Source organism: Bos indicus, chromosome 22 (genome assembly GCF_029378745.1).
Source record: "Bos indicus isolate NIAB-ARS_2022 breed Sahiwal x Tharparkar chromosome 22, NIAB-ARS_B.indTharparkar_mat_pri_1.0, whole genome shotgun sequence".
Classification (NCBI taxonomy): domain Eukaryota; kingdom Metazoa; phylum Chordata; class Mammalia; order Artiodactyla; family Bovidae; genus Bos; species Bos indicus.
In genome coordinates this window covers 55966516-55985705 of record NC_091781.1, presented here as the reverse complement: position 1 = coordinate 55985705, position 19190 = coordinate 55966516, and the positions used below count along the sequence as shown (strand labels likewise).

Sequence of the window (19190 nt, the reverse complement as noted above, 5' to 3'; positions counted from 1 at the left end):
CCAGGCCTCCATGTCCATCACCAACTCCTGGAGTTTACCCAAACTCATGTCCATTGAGCCGGTGATGCCATCCAACCATCTCATCCTCTGTCATCCCCTTCTCTTCCCGCCTTCAATCTTTAGAAGGGTTCAAAATATTTTCTAATTGTGGTAAAAATACATAAAATTTACCACTGTAGCCATCAAAATACTTTTATAAGATCTTAAATTAATTTATTTAAAATAGAAATGAGAATCCTTATTTCTTATACATTCATATAATGATTAAATCAATCATGTGCATTATCAGAGGTCATAAACCCAGAAAGCAGGCAGAAATTCAAAGAAAACTACATTTGAGAATATAATGGTTTTTTATTAAGAATTCAGATTATGATCAACACTTCTCTAAATGTTAAGTTTCTTAAGCTGGTACCAAACTGACATCAAATAACAGGGCAGTCTCAAATGTAGGAAGGGCAAGAATAAAATTCTTAGACAAAAATACTTTCAAGTGCTCTACAAGTCTGAATTAAATAACTTCAATAAATAAGTCAACAGATGAACTGGGGGGGAAAAAAGTCCCACATCTCCTATTTCTCAGCCATTAATCTCTTCACAGGGCAGCCCAGAATTTACTGGTATGATGTTTATATTCTATGTTTTTTGCCATATGAAAAATTTTAATATAGCCAAAGAAAGATCTCCAACTGAATAGCAAAGAAATGTGGTATGAATGAAAAAGAATCAAATCATCTTTGATGTACTATTAGTTATCTTTTATATAGAAAGTACATTCTGTGTGGCTTTACTTGCCCTAAAGGAAGTAAGCCTCCTGTGTAAATGTGAAAATAAACATGAAGCCCAAACAAAGTTCAAGCTATTATTTTAGAACAAACATTATCCTGCATTTTAGAAAGGTCAGAACATACATGTTCACATTTTCTTACATATACATAAACAAAGAGTGGAAGGCTAAACGAGAAACTGGTTACCTATGGAAGCAGGGATCTGAAAGAGTTGAAAAGATGTGGAAGCAAGAGTTCACAATTATATAATTTTTATTTATGAATCACAGAAATGATTATCATTAAAAAATAAAAGTATATTTTTCTTACCAAAACAATCATAAAGCTATTTTCTCAAAGCCTCCTCAGCATTTATCATACTTTCTAAATCTTGCTGAAACAATTTTAAAGCTATTTTCTTAAAGCCTCATACCTTCTAAAAACCTAAAGTTTCTGAAATAGAAAAGACCGATTTTCTATTACCCATGTAAAGTGGGGCGGGGCGGGGGGGAGGACAACAGAGCCAGAATGAGTTAAAATAAGACTTTCTGAATGTTTATTTCATTGTATTAACATTATTAAACAGTATTACAGAAACTCAATAGTAAATTCTTCTCCTTAATAGACATTTTTAAAAAGGCAATATAGTTTATAACGTTTCATTGTAAGTACATGCAGTTAAGCCTCAATTACATTTAATATGGCTTTATTAAATCAACTATTTTACTCAAATCAATATGTTTCTCTGGCCAAATAACGTAACTTTGTAGAAGACACTTACCAAGTTTGGCTGATAAACTCAAATTCTTTCAAACATTAATTTCAGCCCTATGGGGTTGCTCCAAAGAAATTATCTAAGTTATTTACTATACTGTTTTCTATACGCATGGAGAGATATCACAGACCATGACAGGAGACCAATCAATACGCCAGAAATTCAGGGAGGCAGGTAATGTGGGGAAACAGAATGGGCTTTGAGTTAGACCTAAGTTGAACCTGACACTCTATCTCTGGCTGATCCTGGGAAAATGAATTTCCCTGAACCTGTTTCTTAAATAGCAAAATGAAGTTGGTATCATCTAAGCTGAAGTATCATTAAGAGAATTAAATGTCATGTCCAATTAGCAAGTTTCAGACTATTTCAGCTGCCTCATGAAGAGGACTTAGGGGAGGAAAAAAAAGCTTTCCTTAGTATTTTTGAAGTCACATGTGAGAAAAACTTTAAAGGAAGAAAATAATCTAAAATGGCAAGGGAAAGGAACTAGAAGGCAAAGAAAAATAACTTGTCTGAGGCAAGTAACTGGGTCTGGTCAAAGAGGACAACTGAGCATGTCTCTTTTTAATGAAGATTTTTACTTCATCTATTTAATTTACTCCCTCCTTTTTTACTTAGTTCAGATGTCAACATCCGTTAGCCTGGAGGAATCATGTTAATATTCTAGGGCAAACATCCAGTGTAAGTAAACATGACTACCAAAGGTAAAAAGTATCTAAATTAGATACTGGGTTTGAAATCACTGCAAACATGTATAAATATTTTCTTTCAACAAATTCCCAACAAAATTTAATGATGATCATCTGAGTATTTCTTTATCAAGACAGGAAACTGCTTTTTTAAATGAGATCATTCTAAGACAAATCTATATTTGTGGAAGATTATTCCTTATTGGAAAAAACACTTGTTCCTAAAGTTGGAACCATATGAAACTACCATTGTTCAACTGTTTGTGACCTGCAAATAGCCAATTGCACTTTGAGTGTTCAGTGTGTGCTAGAAATACCACGCACCAGGGTACAACAGGGTCTCTGTTTTCAGGTAATGTGGGTTTAGCCAAAAAGACAGAATGTATTCTGTATTCAGTGTATTCACTGTAGTTTTAGAAAAAGTTTTTTTGATATAGCCTTTCAGTTTCTACTCCATATTTCAGGGCCATACAGACTGAAACAATTAAGAATATTATTTTTTCAATTCATTACCGCATTTTGTCAATTCATTACTATGTTAAGGACTCTTGATAGAAAACAAAACTCCTTAGATTTGGTCCTCACCATCCAGTTTAGGACCCAGAAACCATGTTAAAATGGAAAGGGATGTTAGAAAAAAGAACTGAAAGAGGTTACCTCTTGTATAATTTGTATATATTTTCTAGTATATAATTTGTACATTTTATTTCTTCATGTTATAGAGAAGATGTGCTCCTAGCTTCCCTAAGAACATTTTTTTTTCCCTATAATTCATGGTCAAGAGTATAGTACAGAGTGAAATGAATATTAAAAGTTCACAAAATAATTGGGAGAGAAACACTGATAGCAAAATACCTAGAGAGCAGTTATTTCCTAATTAGAAACTTACCACCTAGTTCTCAACTGTTTCAAAAACTCTTATGCAGAAATGTCAGTGCTCTGACAATCTACACATCTTCCGCTTTTTAGTTGTACTATATATCTGAAAACACGTGGTTCAAGAAGTTCACATGAAGAAGAAACAAAAACGACTCTTTTTATTGTTAGGGAGAAATGTTGAGGCTTCCCAGTTTCCTCACTCCCGTCACACATACACCTGGAATGAGGACATGGGAAGCAAGGAAAATTTATTCTAAAATAATACTCCGAAAACGTCCTTGTTCAGCTGGGAGATCCAAGAAAAAAGATGACTTTTGACAAAGGGATGGCGGCAAGAGCCTTGCTCATTTCTGCTTGAATGCACACATCTTACACTGAGGTCACCTTTGAGGAACTAAAGGTTTCCTCTTAAGATAGTAATGGATTTAACAAGTCTGACTAACCACTAACGAAGTGTAGAATACCTGCTGATTTACTATTTGTTTTAGCTTTTGTCTGGACAGAGGAGCTATAGTGCATAGGGTTGCACAAAGTCAGACACGACTGAAGTGACTTAGCACGCATGCACAAAGAGGATGGACTCTGCCACAAATCCAGCCACCCAACTGCTACATTTTTCAAAAAGAGCTTTTCAAACAGAATGGTTTTTGAAATAAGCTCAACTCTTAACACACCTCTCTCCTCACTAGTTTCTGCACTGACTTAAGAGAGCTCCATAAACGGGTGAGCAGAGGGCTGGCCACTGCCAAGTGTGATCCATAAAACCAGCAGCCCCTCTTCTCAGAGAGCTTTGCTTTTTTTTTTTTAATTTTCAATTTGATTTTCTCGGATTAAAATGTTTTCCCCCAAAGCTGCACACATGAAATGTGTTTTGCCAGCACAACTCTGTAAAAATTGATTCCTGAGCCTTTCAGTGACTGCCTGTCACCTGCTCCTTAAATGAAGGAGTATGTGAGTTTCTTAATACCACCACTCACGGTAACATCGTCATGCTGGTCACACTTACCGAACTATTTTTTGGGAGCTCTCCCCAGGTCAACATTAATTTTTATGAAAGCACTGATTCCACAGACCAATAAGGTTTTCTCATTTTGGTCAAGAGCGGCTCCATGAATTGCTAATTAAACATGGGCACTTTTCACCCACTATTCTCTCTTTCCCCGCACACAGTCTAGAAACCCGAAGTGAGAAGCGGACTACAACTTCCTCCAGATTTCACAGATGACAGCTCCCCTTTCGGGGGAACAAAATCTGGGGTTCCCAGTGCAGTCAGTCTTCAACCTTTGTGTCTGTCTGAGGAAAGAACAAAAGGCAGCGCTTCCTCCCCCAGCCCCTCCTCAACTCGGAGGAGGCAGGCTTGACAGAAGAACCGTGCTGGAGGACAAGGAGACCACGCCGGAGCCGGCGCGAGCTCCCCTCCACACGCACGTTACCCGAGCTACCCACCTTGGATAGCTGCCTCCTGAGGCTGAAGCGCTGAACCATGGTCACCCTGAGGACTCTTCACACAAAGCGATCCACCAAGGGAAGGGCTTTTTCCGAGGCCGCTTCTTGCAAAAATCGGTGGCGAAACATCTTGCAGGCTAGCACGGGAGCCAGAGGAACGCGCCCGGGAGACTCAACAAACTTGGAAGCCCTTCATTGTTCTAGGGGAGACAGGGCAGAGCCCACGTCGGAGGGGGAGGGCGGGATCCCGGCTCTGCGAGCGCGAGCACTTCCTGTGAGTCAGCCGAGAGGGGTCCGGGCAGAAGGACCACCCCTTCCCTTCCCATCAGATCGCCGGCCGGCCGCCCGGGTCGGCCAGGGGAGCCGCTCGCCGCGGTGCCACCTGAGAGCCGGGGACAACCTGGCTCTCGAGCGGGAGGGGGAGCGGCGCGCTGGGGTCGGCAGGCACGGCTCTGCCTGCAGGCTCCTCCCCCGGGGCCTCCCAGGGGCGGGGGTCTGCGGCCCCGACAGCACCCCCTGCTCAGGCTCCACCGCAGGTCGGCTGCAGGGCGAAACCCTGGGAGACGAGCCCCGCTGGAGGAGAGGAGGAGTCTCCTCCCCGGCGGCTCGGCTCGGCAGGCAGCCGTCCGGCTTTGTCTAAGCGATGGGCCAAGCCTTTCCTCTTACTCACGGGGAGGGGCCCGGGGCAGGAATGTCAGGTGCGGGGCGACTTCAGCTTCGTCACGAAGTTAAAACAATCTAAGCCTGTCTTCTGGGATGCTCGCCCTCTCTCATTAGAACAAGGCAGTAACTTTAATAACACGTCTACATACACAAAAGGAACAGCTCGGGCTGAATTAATGAAGGTAGAAAGGTATGAAAAAATGGCAATGGTGAGGGCAGAGCCAAAGATTAAAAAATCCATGTGTGTTTTGCTGTCATTTACTGGTCTCTTCCTAACTATTGGATGCTGCTTCCAGACGGCCGATGGAAGGATACAGCGTTATTGTAACGAAACTTTCCACACCATATGTTCCTCTGCAAATTTTTCATGACTTCTGAATGAATTTAACAACTGACCAAGGCAGAATTTGGGGGCATACATTAATTTTTCCCTGAGCCTGTGACTCTCAATTCCCTGTCACACATGACCACCTGTCAGGCTACATAAAGCCTTTGTGTAATGAACCTACTATGTGCGGTTGTTGTGTTGAGCATGTCACAACTATCATCCCATTGACTTCTCAAACAAGTCTGTGAAATAGGTACTAAAAGCCAACTATAAGTAAAGCAGGGATATTCTCTCTAAAAATCTCAATATTATTATGAGTAAACCATATAGTATTTCTAAATTTCTTTTCTTCAAATGAGAAAAATGAAAAACGAGTTTGAAAAGATCTTCATGCAATGGATATTCTCAACTGTGCCCGTATCACACACCACTGTTTCTACTTATCAGCAAATAACAGTTAAAAGTTCATCTAAAATATGACACATTTCAGAGTACCTTAGGAAGAGTAGAAAAGACATACCAAACCAAAAAAATATCAGGCTGCCAAGGCTCCAACAATTTCTCTAACCAAAATGCATACATAAAAAGTTTATTCTACAAACTCTGAATAGAAAAGGATTGCACATATTTAACTGAACTTTTTTTGTGAAACTCCAAAGCTTAAAAAAAACTTAGATCAACAGCTCTGACTGAAAGTGAAGCCTTCTTCGTATCTAGGTTCAGAGTATGCAATGCAACCTAATGTTTAAACTAACTGATTGCAATTTAATTCCAAGTGGAAAGTAGGCTGACAAAGAACTCGAGTTCTGTGTGTTTTGATTTTAAAAGGTAAAAGTACCATTACCTCCACTTTTCTCCTACAAAGAGAGAAACCAAGTACTCAGCAAACTTCTCCAGGGAAAGCAGAATTAATCCCAAACAGGGATTGAACCCACACTCCTGGCAGTGAAAGCACGGACTTCTAACCACTGGACTGCCAGGGAATTCGCAAGATACAGTATCTTTAAGCATGAAGTGTTTCTGATAAAAGCAACTAGAATCCCAGATCACTGCTGCAAGATTCTTGCTAACCCCACCTCCACAGAAAATAAAAAGAGTAAACAGGAAAAAGAATTAGAAAAAAATGTCAAAAATCTACAAACTTAAGTACACATTAAATATCAATATAACTGAACAAGGTGTACATCCTCAAAGTGCCAGACACACATGTGCTAAGTCGTTTCAGCTGTGTCCAACTCTTTGCAACCCTATGACTGTAGCCCGCCAGGCTTCTCTGTCCATGGGATTCTCCAGGCAAGAATACTGGAGTGGGCTGCTGTGCCCTCCTCCAGGGGATCTTCCTGACCCGGGACTGAACCTGCATCTCTTATGTCTCCTGCACTGGCAGGTAGGCTCCTTACCACTAGGGCCACCTGGGAAGCCCACAAGACTTAAAAAGGAGGATGTCTCCATTCGAGGAGGAACTTTTACTTCTTTTTTACCTATTAAAATAAATCTCTAATTGTTTAAAATGCAATAAAGCCTGTTAAATATGATTTGAATTCATGACTGCAATTCATTGCTTGATAAAATGATAAAAAAAAAAAAAAACCTGAAAAGATCCTCAATAAATTGAGCTGTTAGGGTAAAGATTAGAATCTCTAAATCTGATGTATTTTGAGGTGTCTCACAGCTTTGTGGATGAAAGCAGTAGACCAAGATCAAAAGCATTAGAACTGGGACTAGAACTCAAAATACCCAGATTCCACAGTACCACTCTTCCCATTACATAATGCTTCCTCCTGTTTTTAGTAATTTAGAATGCACTTAAAGAACACCACAGAAGATACGTAGTAAACTTCTGTTGCAAACTGTATAATGACTCCATTTTAAAATTTGAACCTTTATACTTTGCTATGAGGGAGTCTCCCTACAGCCTGGCGCACCTAAAGTAATATGCTTATAGTTCCTCCCCTTATCTTGCTGGCGTCCAGTCCTGTAACAGAGTTCTATTAAATAAATCTTATTGTTCAAACATTATTGTGGGTTTTAACCAGCTTTCTGTGATAACCCAGTAGAAGTAATTGCACAGTGCCAGCTACCAGTCAATCCATAAAACTATAAGACAGGCTTTCATTATGCAGCACCGTGTCATTGCAGAAAGCCCCTCTCATTCAGGCCAAACAAGCATTAATGACACCAGACACTCAGTACAGAAGGAAACATTCCCTTTACTCAAGGAGGTTCACAATCCAGTAAGGAAACACAGAAAACTTAAAACAACTGTCATTGATGCGGCAGGTGCTACAATACAGGGACAGTGGTGGTACAAAGAAGGGAGAGATCAACTTTCCAGGGGACAGAGAAACTTGCAAAGTAGGAGTCCTTCAGGGTGGGTAGAAATTCTGCAAGTGGACAAGAAAGAGGAAGGGCATTCCAGGCAGTAGAAAAAACACAAGTTAAAAACACAGAGGGGTGCTCGCTTCGGCAGCACATTGGAACGATACAGAGAAGATTAGCATGGCCCCTGCGCGAGGACGACACGCAAATTCGTGAAGCGTTCCATATTTAAAAAAAAAAAAAAAACACAGAGGGGTAAATCAAGCAGTAAGTAAAATTCAGTTTTTCCAAACTAACAACGCACTGTGTTGTAAGTCGTAATATTTTCCACAGTATTTTTTCTTTGTGGAATGGAATGGGGATTATAACAAAATTCATGTATTCTTTCTTTCTAAATTGCACGTTTGTTAACTATTTTGCTATAAACTGCCCAAATGGGAATAGCCCATCATTAACAAATAATAATCTGACAGGTTTTCTCTTTACACAAGTTATGGTTGTTTTAGCTATTGTTTGCCTTTAAAGCAAGGAGAGAGAAAAATCTACTTGCAAAAAGTTTAGTAAATAACATCTTCAGTTGCTGGATTTCCTATGGCAGTTCAGGCCCCTTGAATGTTATTTCTGTCTTGCACGAAGAAATTTCTTTTGGGAATCCCCAAATACACAACAATACAAAAACCATATTTTATCTACCTAAGAACTGCTTAAGTACCTTATGGAGTTATTTGCAAAGGTTCCAGCCACTGTCAATACAAACAACCCTAAAAGTAGTATACTTTATCCAGTAGTAAGATGTTAACTGATATTGATGACAAAATAATTTTGAACACCTAATGTATTTAATACCATAACTAACTCATTGTGATGGCTAATTTAAAGAGTAGCCAACCATGCCAAATTAACATATTTATTTTCATGAACTGGACATGGCTCTTTTAAATACGCTAAATTAAGGTTGCCCCCTTTTACATCAGCAACGTTTGGGATCTGTGATTATTTTTCCCTGTAAAACCCATGCCTTGTGTCACCTGCAGTGAATACATGGCAAGGGAGGGGGAGACAAGCCGAGGGAGAAGAGAGGGGGAGGACTATAGTGTACCTGCTAAGTACCAAACAACAACGTAACTGTTGTTGGCTGTTTTGCTAAGAACACCCAGCAAGACTATGTATTTTAAATATGTAAACGCTATAAAATCACGTTCTTAGAATGGTCTTCAACGTGCTTCCTGTGCTCGTCCCCACTTTCTCTCTCCAGACATCTCACATGACTTTCAACTTCACTCCCAAGCTCTGCTCACACTTCTGTTCCTTCAGGAAAGCCTTCTCTGTCAGCCCTCCATGACCCGCTTCTCCACCCTGCTGATTCCTCCTCATACACTGTCATTTCCTTGTCTGTATCCCCTTCATCAAAACATAAGCTTCTTAGGGCAAGAACTCTGGCACCTGCTAGGCCAAGTATTTATTAAATATCCATGTTTACTGAATGAATGACTTAAAAATATAAGGCAAACTGCAAAAGTTGCTAAGACATTCTGGACTTCCTTCTTTCTTCCTCAACCATCTCCCTTACTCTTAAACTCCCTGATTTTTCCACTTAATTCTTCTTGTTCTCATATTTCACTTTGTGATTATTAGTTTTATTAATTATTTGTCAATTACTTACCTCCCACTTATGACTCTCTATAATTTAACATTTTCCAATAAAATGCTTCTTGTAAAAATTCAGAAAATATGGTAAAATATAAAGAAAATTTGTGAATAATATCACCATACAGAGGGAACCACTAATAGTGTTTGATAAATTTTCATTTGGGCTTTTTATTTTTAATTCTGCTAATGATTTATAAATGCTTAACTGTTGTAACCACTATTATCAATTTATCCTTTTTTTTACTATGAATTTATATACTATGTACTTATAAAAGTACACAGTATTATATGCATACTAGCTTGCTTTGTTCTTAACCCAACTAATATCATACCATCACATTATTTGAAACTTCCTTTTCTGTGGTCTGAATGTTGATGTCCCCCCAAAATTCTTAGGTTGAAATCCTAAAACCCAGTGTGATTGTTTGAGGAAGTAGGGCATTTGAGATACGCTACAGTCAGCAGGTGGGACCAGTGCTCTTATACGACAGACCCCACTCTCTCTAGTTCCTTCCAAGGTGAGGATACGACGAGAAGTCTGAGGCCCAGATGAGGGTCCTTACCCAACCACACAGGCACACAGATCTCGAATGTCTAGCATATGAACTGTGTGAAATAAACCCTGGTGTCTATATACTTCTCAGTCTGTGGTACGTGGTTATAGTAACCCAAATAAGCTAAGCTATCTGTTTTTAAAAATTCAATTTCCTTAGAAAATTCTGACAGCACATATGGATCTCCACTATTTAATTCCTATACAGTATTTCACAGTATAGATGGAAGAATTTATTTGTGCATTTTCTTGATAACCATTTAGATTATTTCCACATTTCTGCGAGTCCAAACATATAGGCCTACTCAGGCCTGCTGCTGGATGTGTGATTTTTTTTTTTCCCCTCCAGGTGAGACATCAAGATAAGATCCTAACTATTGAAGGTCCATCCCAAACTCATTTTTTTGGCAGCCACTCCAGTTCACTTAAGTTCACTGTCATTTCTGCTTCTGCGTAGCTCATAGTGATGGTTCTTATGCTTTTATATTTTGTGTGTTGATGTTGTATTGTTATATAGTTTTTTATGCATTAAGGTTGCCTTTCATCAAATTAAAAATAAGGACCTTGGAGGATTACATCTCATCTTTTCTGTATCCCAATTGCATAGTACCCTATACATAGTAGACTGTATTATGCATAGTAGCCTTTGACTGTGTGGATCACAACAAACCGTGGAAAATTCTTAAAGAAATGGGAATACCAGACCACCTGACCTGTCTCTTGAGAAATCTGTATGCAGGTCAAGAAGCAACAGTTAGAACCGGACATGCAACAACAGACTGGTTCCAAATCAGGAAAGGAGTACGTCAAGGCTGTATATGTCACCCTGCTTATTGAACTTATATGCAGAGAACATCATGGGAAATGCTGGGCTGGATGAAGCACAAGCTGGAATCAAGATTGCTGGGAGAAATATCAACCACCTCAGATATGCAGTTGATACCACCCTTATGGCAGAAAGAGAAGAAGAATTAAAGAGCCTCTTGAGAAAGTGAAAGAGGAAAGTGAAAACGTTGGCTTAAAACTCAACATTCAGAAAACGAAGATCATGGCATCTGGTCCCATCACTTCATGGCAAATAGATGGGAAAACAGTGGAAGCAGTGGCAGACTTTACTTTTTTGGGATCCAAAATCGTTGCAGATGGTGATTGCAGCCATGAAACTGAAAGATGCTTGCTCCTTGAAAGAAAAGCTATGACCAACCTAGACAGCATGTTAAAAAGCAGAGATATTACTTTGCCAACAAAGGTCCGTCTAGTCCAAGCTATGGTTTTTCCAGTAATCATGTATGGATGTGAGAGTTGGACTATAAAGAAAGCTGAGCACTGAAGAATTGATGCTTTTGAACTGTGGTGTTGGGGAAGACTCGTGAGAGTCCCTTGGACTGCAAGGAGATCCAACGACTCCATCTGAAAGGAAATCAGTCCTGAATATTCATTGGAAGGACTGATGCTGAAGCTGAAACTCCAATACTTTGGCCACCTGATGGGAAGATCTGACTCATTGGAAAAGACCCTGATGCTGGGAAAGATTGAAGGCGGGAAGAGAGGGGGATGACAGAGGATGAGATGGTTGGATGGCATCCCTGACTCAATGGACATGAAGTTGAGTAAACTGAGGGAGGTAGTGAAGGACGGGGAAGCCTGGCGTGCTGCAGTCCATGGAGTTGCAAAGAGTCAGACATGACTGAGCGACTGAACTGAAATGAACACGGAAGACATTCAATAAATATTTGTCAAATGCCCTGAAAACTTTAAAACAATACATGGTCTTATCTGATAGGCTTACTTTATTTCTTTATTCCAAAATAAAACATTAGACAGGTTAATACTGCTTTAGATTTCATCTTCTCCATTTGTAGATATGAACCTCATAAAGGACAAACCACCTTACTCAAGTCTAAAATATTCCATCTCTGGTTTCTTTTTTCCCACCTGTCTTATAAAGAGAAACATTATGTGGCAGTATTCCTACTTCAAGAAGTGATACTAGGGAGAGTGACCTCACCAAAATGGCAGACTAGGAAATACTGGCCTCCCTCCCTCACAGAGACAATGAGTTCACAACAGACAGACAAGAAGTGACAGCACCTGGGCCACTGTAAACGCAACACTAGGCTTCAATGAAAGGGGTAGGAAAACCGTGGTGTTTGGCATTCTGCACTCATGCCACTTTCCCTGCAGAGCACAGTGTGGAGCAACCAGAAGAAAACGGTCACGCCTGGACTCTTCCCTCGGAAACACAAACCAAACAGACCACATGTCCAATTCTGGCTTGTCTGAGAACCGTCTAAGGGACTGGCTTCGGTCTTGGATAACTCTGAGCACTAAGAGAACTAGGAACCAGAGCTGCAAGACACTGTGAGCAAGATGCAAAGGCACCTTGGAGCTGCAGTTCTGCAGGCAAACCCCAGGGGGAGTTGAGATTAGACAAAGGCTTGAGAGGCTGGGATAGGTGATTTTTTCCAAATTTTTTCAAGTGCCTCGGCAAAAAACGACAAAGCATATAAACAAGCAGGCAGGGCCCAATTAAAGGAACAAAATTAAGCTCCAGAAACAGACTCTAAAGAAACAGATCTATGAGTTGACTGACAAAGAATTTTAAATAACTGTTGTAACAGTCATTTCAATATGTGGTATTGGAAAAACTGGACAGTCACATGCAAAAGAATAAGACCACTAAGCCAAAATGGATGAACGACTTGAGCATAAGGCCTGAAACCATAAAACACCTAGAAGAAAACCTAAGTAGTAAGCTCCTTGACATTAGACTTGGCAATGATTTCTTGGATTTGATGCCAAGATCAAAAGCACCAAAAGTAAAAATAAACAAATGAGAATACATCAAACTAATAAGCTTCTGGAAAGCAAAGGAAGCCATCAACAAAATGAAAAGGCAGCCTAGCGAATGGGAGAAATATCTGCAAGTCATACACCTGAAAAGGGGGTAATACCCAAGATATATAAAGAATGCATGCACCTTAACAAAAAGTCAAGCTGATGAAAAAATGGGCAGGGGATGTGAACTGCTGCTGCTGCTGCTGAGTCGCTTCAGTCGTGTCCAACTCTGTGCGACCCCATAGACGGCAGCCCACCAGGCTCCCCCATCTCTGGGATTCTCCAGGCAAGAACACTGGAGTGGGTTGCCATTTGCTTCTCCAAGGCATGAAAGTGAAAAGTGAAAGTGAAGTCGCTCAGTCGTGTCCGACTCTTAGCGACCCCATGGACTGCAGCCTACCAGGCTCCTCCGTCCATGGGATTTTCCAGGCAAGAGTACTGGAGTGGGGTGCCAGTGCCTTCTCCGAATGTGAACTGACATTTCTCCAAAGATGACAAAAGACAGCCAGCAAGCTTATGAGTAGATGCTCAACGTTACTAATCATCAGGGAAATGCAATCAAAACCATAATGAGATACTGCCTCATACCTGAAAGGATGGCTACTATCAAAACCAAACCAAACCCAGAAAACAAGTGTTAATTCACAACAGCTAAGAGGTAAAAGAAAACCAAAGATCTAACAGATAAATGAATCAACAAAATGTGGTCTATACACACAAGGGAATATTATTCAGTCTTAAAAAGGAAGGAAATCCTGCCACGTGCTGCAAGATGGATGAACCTTGAGGACATTATGCTTCGTGAAATAAGCCAGTGAGAAAAAGACAAACACTGTATGATTCCGCTTACATGAGGTACCTAGAGTAGTCAGATTCAAACAGAAGGTAGAATGGTGGTTACCAGTGGCAGAGGGGAAGGAAGAAAGGAAGAGTTTTGAAAATGGGTAGAGAGTTTCTGATTTGCAAGATGAAATGGTTTGGAGATCTATTTCACAACAAAGTGAATATAATTACCACTACTAACTTGTGCATTTGAACAGTAAATCTTTTTAAAATTTGGGCCACACTGAGTGGCATGATCTCAATGCTCCAGCCAGAGACTGAATCCATGCCTCTTGCAGTGGGAATGCAGAGTCTTAACCACTTGACTGCCAAGGAAGTCTCTTAAAATAGTATATTTTGTTACACGCTTTTCCCCACATTGTTAAAAAACTGACATGAGCTGTATTTCTGTCTATTTCCAAATATGCTTCTTGATTCAGCACTTTTGTTTCTTTAAGCCTCTCTGCTTTTCTTGCATTTAGGCATGAATATCAACCAACAGATGTCTCTTTTTTTTTTTTTTCCTCAGAAAAATAGAATATCCTCTAAATAAAAGGACATTCTCTCCAGACAGAAATGAAGAGTTTTGACAGTGACACATCACTGCAAGGCTTTAAAGATCTAGTACCAAAAAAAAAAAAAAAAACTTACTGCCAAGAATCCTTATAAATGGACAAGCAGCTACTCCTTTCTGATTTGTTCTTTATAATATTTTATTACTCATATTCACACGATGTTAAAAAAGAATTCTTTAAAACATAACTTCTTAGTCTTCATCTAAATTCTATTTCTCATAGGTGGCCTTTTGTAAAGGACAATAATTACATTAAAAATAACTACAACTCTAAATGAAATAATTATATCCTGAAGTTTTGGTCTCTCAAGTGGGGCCCCCACACAATTGTTTACATTGCCCAGAGCATGCTGAACACGAACGCTATCACAAGTCAGACAGACAAAGGAGCAACTCCTCCCTCACAGGCCACACAAACATCTCTAGCAGTGAAAAATGACAACACTCGTGAAAAGAAAAGATCCAAAGACCACATATGTACGGACAACAAAGCAAACAAGAAGAGAAGGTTGCTGGGGATTCTTACGTCTTCCTGCTGAGAGGCCTGTCTTGGCGTTATGAAATGTCATTCTTTATCCTCAGCAATACCACGTGCCTTAATGTCTAAGCTATCTGATAGTATTGTATTATATATATTATATTATAACCTACCTCATATTAGCACAGTTTTAACAGTTTTCTTTTGTTAGTGCTCACATTTTTTTCTGCTTTTTACTTCCATCTTGCTATTTGTTGTAAATCTGTCCTGTGTGTTCTTTATTCTTTTATTCTTCTTTTCTACGAATCAAGCATTTTTCTATTTCCTTTAACCTTGTCTATTAGTTTTAATGCATTCTTGTGTTGTTCTGTCAGTGGTGCCGTGAATTACAGGGTTACAGGCTACCTTAAGCACCTTCCAGACAACCCTCCCCCGAGTCCTTCTTGCTACTGTTGTATATTTTATTTCCACTATGTTTTAAGCCACACGGCAGTCATATTATCATTTTAAAGTTCTATCTTTAACCAACGTAAGGAAATATACATGAAGGCTGTACACAGAATGAACAAAATTAAGTAATACTATTCCAGCTAAACTGGTATTTGCTGAAATCCCCTACAGATTCGTGTCACCTGGCAGCCAGGGACTCGGAGTATGCTGTTAGTGTACAAAGTCACAGGCACTGTGTATCTAACTGGCCCTCCATGGAATTCACAGCCTCCAGCCTCAGCAGCGTGGAGCTTTTAGAACACTAGAGGAACCCTGATGTAGCTCTAAGACACACAGGTACACGGAATAGGGACCTCAACTCTTTCTCTTACTTAGCCTGACATTATCATTTTATCTCATCCTTTCCTCCTACTGGAATGTTTCCAAAAACGCTATAGAACAAATTACTACATTGGACAAAAACGTCTGTTAACTAAACTATTAAGATCTTTTAACTTTGCTGTGTTGCAATCACACACAATTACCATTTTTATAGGCTAAAACTGCTTACCTATTGGCAACTGCATATGGCTTAAAGCAATACTTAGCGTAATAAGTATAAGATATCTAGATTAAGGAAATCAAACTTACATTATATTAAGTGTAATCTAGGCTACACTTAATCTAGATTTCCTTCACCCAAATCAGGATTTGGAAAACTAAGCTTTAATGTCTAAATTCAAACGTTAAAAAGATTATCCTGTCTATGACACTCCAGACCAATGAAAGGAGAACGAAGCTCATGTTTAGCTCTTTAGTAACAAGAATCCAAGACAGAAGATAACTGCAAAATTGCTACAAGAGTGCTATTTTTTTTTAGCAGCTACAGGAAGAAACAAATGGATCCTAGTCTTTCCTACTGTACATGAGTGGCCCCCTAGGTTTCAAAAGGCTCTGTATGCACTGAAAAACAGACTAACCTGGATTACAACCAGTGGAAATGAAATTTTCGGTGATTTCTACTTTGAGGGCAAAGAAGACTTTAGAAGGCAAGTCTGTATCAAAGTCCCTCACATTTCTATTGTAATAAAAGCTTCCTTACAGAGGAATCAATGGACTAAACATATTTATCTTGGCTTTCTAATAAAATTGAAATAATAAAAGGCATACAACCAGAAAGGCACAGCAAACTTGAGAGGAGAAAGCAGTAGATAAGGATGCCAATAAAACTCTCTGGGAGGTGAAGAACGATAGTCCAGTAATAGAGGACAGCTTTGGGGTTTCCTCCAGTCACATAAGTACTTGGTAGGGGAGTGGGTGGTGTGAAGCAATCAATAAGAAGCAAGCCTATTTATGCCAAAAGTATAGAAAAGTCAGGATTTAGAAGTATCAGGGGTTACTCTAAGGACAAGGGCACTGGGTTGAGTCTGAAAACAGAAGGACTGGATATGAGTATTTATAGTGAGCACTTAGCTCAGCAGCTCATTCTCCTAAGGCACAGGAAGGTGATCAGTCCAGGGGTTTATTTTCTGGGGAACACTGAAACAAGGGACGAGAAACTGAGAGACTCTAAACTCTGAGGGATGGAATGAGGTACCACTCTAAGGACAGAAGGATTACACTGATAAATGAGAATTTCAGTCCTCTTCCTCCTAGTGTTCCAGCAAAAAAGGCAGCCAGGCCGATGACCACCACCACCATCCATCCACCAGCTAAGGCTAAAGTCTGAATAATTCGTCTGGAAAAGCTAACTGCAGAGCTGAAGAAAAGGGGTCTTCAGTAAAATGAGTCTCTGCCTAATTACTCTATACTAAAAGCTATCATTTACAAGCTTTCACAAAGGAGAGCTTCCCACCACAGCATTTTAATGCCTCCCTCAAATATGAAGAGAGTGTCATGGATGACCAGACACTTGAGAAAACCCTGTAACCAAAAAGACAGAGACTAAAACACCCAAGAAAAAAGAAAAACGGAAGGACTCTGAAGAGACAGAGACAATATAGGAAGAAAAAGAATCCTCAGAAACAAAAGAAAACAAAACCTTTACTAAAGGAATAGGATATTATACAAAAGTATTCATAGAAGAAAAAAAGGCCTTAGAAACTTTAAAACATGATAGAAACAAAATATTTTAAGGGAAGTATCGGAAAATAAGGAAACTTCCCAGGAATGAGGATAAAAGACAGAGGCAGGAAACGAAACAGAAGACCCGACCTGTGACTAAGAAGTGTAGGGGTTGGGGGATAAGATGCACAGTGCAGATGAGCCACAGCTACATGCAGTGACACGGAGCAAGCTCAGAAAACACAGCTGCATAAAAAGCAACTCACAGAAGACGTGCTGCTGCTGCTCAGTTGCTCAGCGCGTATGACACTTTGTGCTCCCATGGCCTGCAGTCCTTCACTGCCTCCCTGAGTCCACTCAGACTCATGTCCATTGAGTTGGGGATGCCATCCAACCATCTCGTCCTCTGTCGTCCCCTTCTCCTCCTGCCTCCAATCTTTCCCAACATCAGGGTCTTTTCCAGTGAGTCAGCTCTTCGCATCAGGTGGCCAAAGTACTGGAGCTTCAGCTTCAGCATCAGTCCTTCCAGTGAATATTTAGGGTTGATTTCCTTTAGGATTGACTGGTTTGATCTCCTTGCAGTCCAAGGGACTCTCAAGAGTCTTCTCCAACACCACAGTTCAAAAGCATCAATTCTTCGGCACTCAGCTTTCTTTATGGTCCAATTCTCACATCCATACATGACTACTGGAAAAATCATAGCTTTGACTAGATGGACCTTTGTCAGCAAAGTGATGTCTCTGCTTTTTAATACACTGACTAGGTTTGTCATAGCTTTCCTTCCAAGGAGCAAATGTCTTCTAATTTTACATAAGCTATAATATGCCATTTTATAAAGCCCCAAAACAAATACAACTAAACAATGTCACATACATCATTTCAGACTCTGAGAACCTGAAAGATGGCAGCACATGAGTCTATGAAAACTCCTTCACAAAAAATGTACAAGAATTCCTTGGTTAAGGATTCAGTGGTAAGGACTCCACGCTGTCACTACCAAGGGCCTGGGTTCGATTCCTGGTTGGGGAACTGAAATCTCATAAGCCGCACAGAGTGGACAAAAAAAAAAAAAAAAGGTCAAATCACAGATTTGCAAGCAAGTAGAATGTTTTATACTCCTGTGTTGAAAAGAAGAAGTCTGTGACTTTTAAATTCTTGGTTTCAACAATTCTCTGAAGGACTAAAAACATTAACACATACTGAAATAGTATTAATTTTTTAAACATCATTTGTTCCTATAGCTTATTGTTGGCCTAAAGTCACAATTCAGTCTTCCTTTGTCAGAATGCTTTTCAATGCTTCCAGCTGTGATTTCAAAAATGGTACTAGGACAATGCTGAATGGTGAAGCCACAGACAGTGAATGATAAGAGATGCAAAGTAACAGGAAGAAAAAAAATCACAAGGATACAAAAAGGAGAGAGAGAAAAGACAGTATCTATAGAAAAATATATATCTAAAATGTTCAAATTACACAAAAAAGAATGGTCTCTGTTATTTTTCATACTGTAACATATGATTCTGTGATTTATCAGTATACACGTCTATGTGGGTCTTGTGTCCATGGTTCCTAGATCATGGCTCCCAAGACTCTTGGAATTCCTCAAGGGTAAAGCAGTGGGGAGTGCCTTGTTATAATACTTGGTATTTTGTCCTCAGTTCCTGAAATAGTTTCAGAGTATAAAAGTAAAATGGGTGTCTTATTATTGATAATCCCTTGCAACTACATCTGAATTTCTGCTAACGAGGTGACTTTATAAGGGCCTAGGTAACCCATGCTTGGCGGGCGGCTAGTTGCCAGGGGAACCAAGCCGTGTGATAAGAGGGCTGGAACTTTCAGTCCAACTCATCCCACCCAACCCAACCCCCACCCCTGGGAAAGAAAGAGGGACTAGAGATTACACTCAGTCACCAGAG

At 39.9% G+C, this 19190-nt stretch overlaps 1 protein-coding gene and 1 pseudogene across 12 annotated transcripts in view; one reads left to right on the top strand and one right to left on the bottom strand.

Annotated features, from left to right (window-relative positions):
- Positions 1–19190, bottom strand: part of TMCC1 (transmembrane and coiled-coil domain family 1) — a 155650-nt gene that overhangs the window by 76945 nt on the left and 59515 nt on the right. The gene's annotated exons all lie outside the window — the stretch shown is intronic.
- LOC139178740 (U6 spliceosomal RNA) lies at positions 8002–8098 on the top strand (annotated as a pseudogene).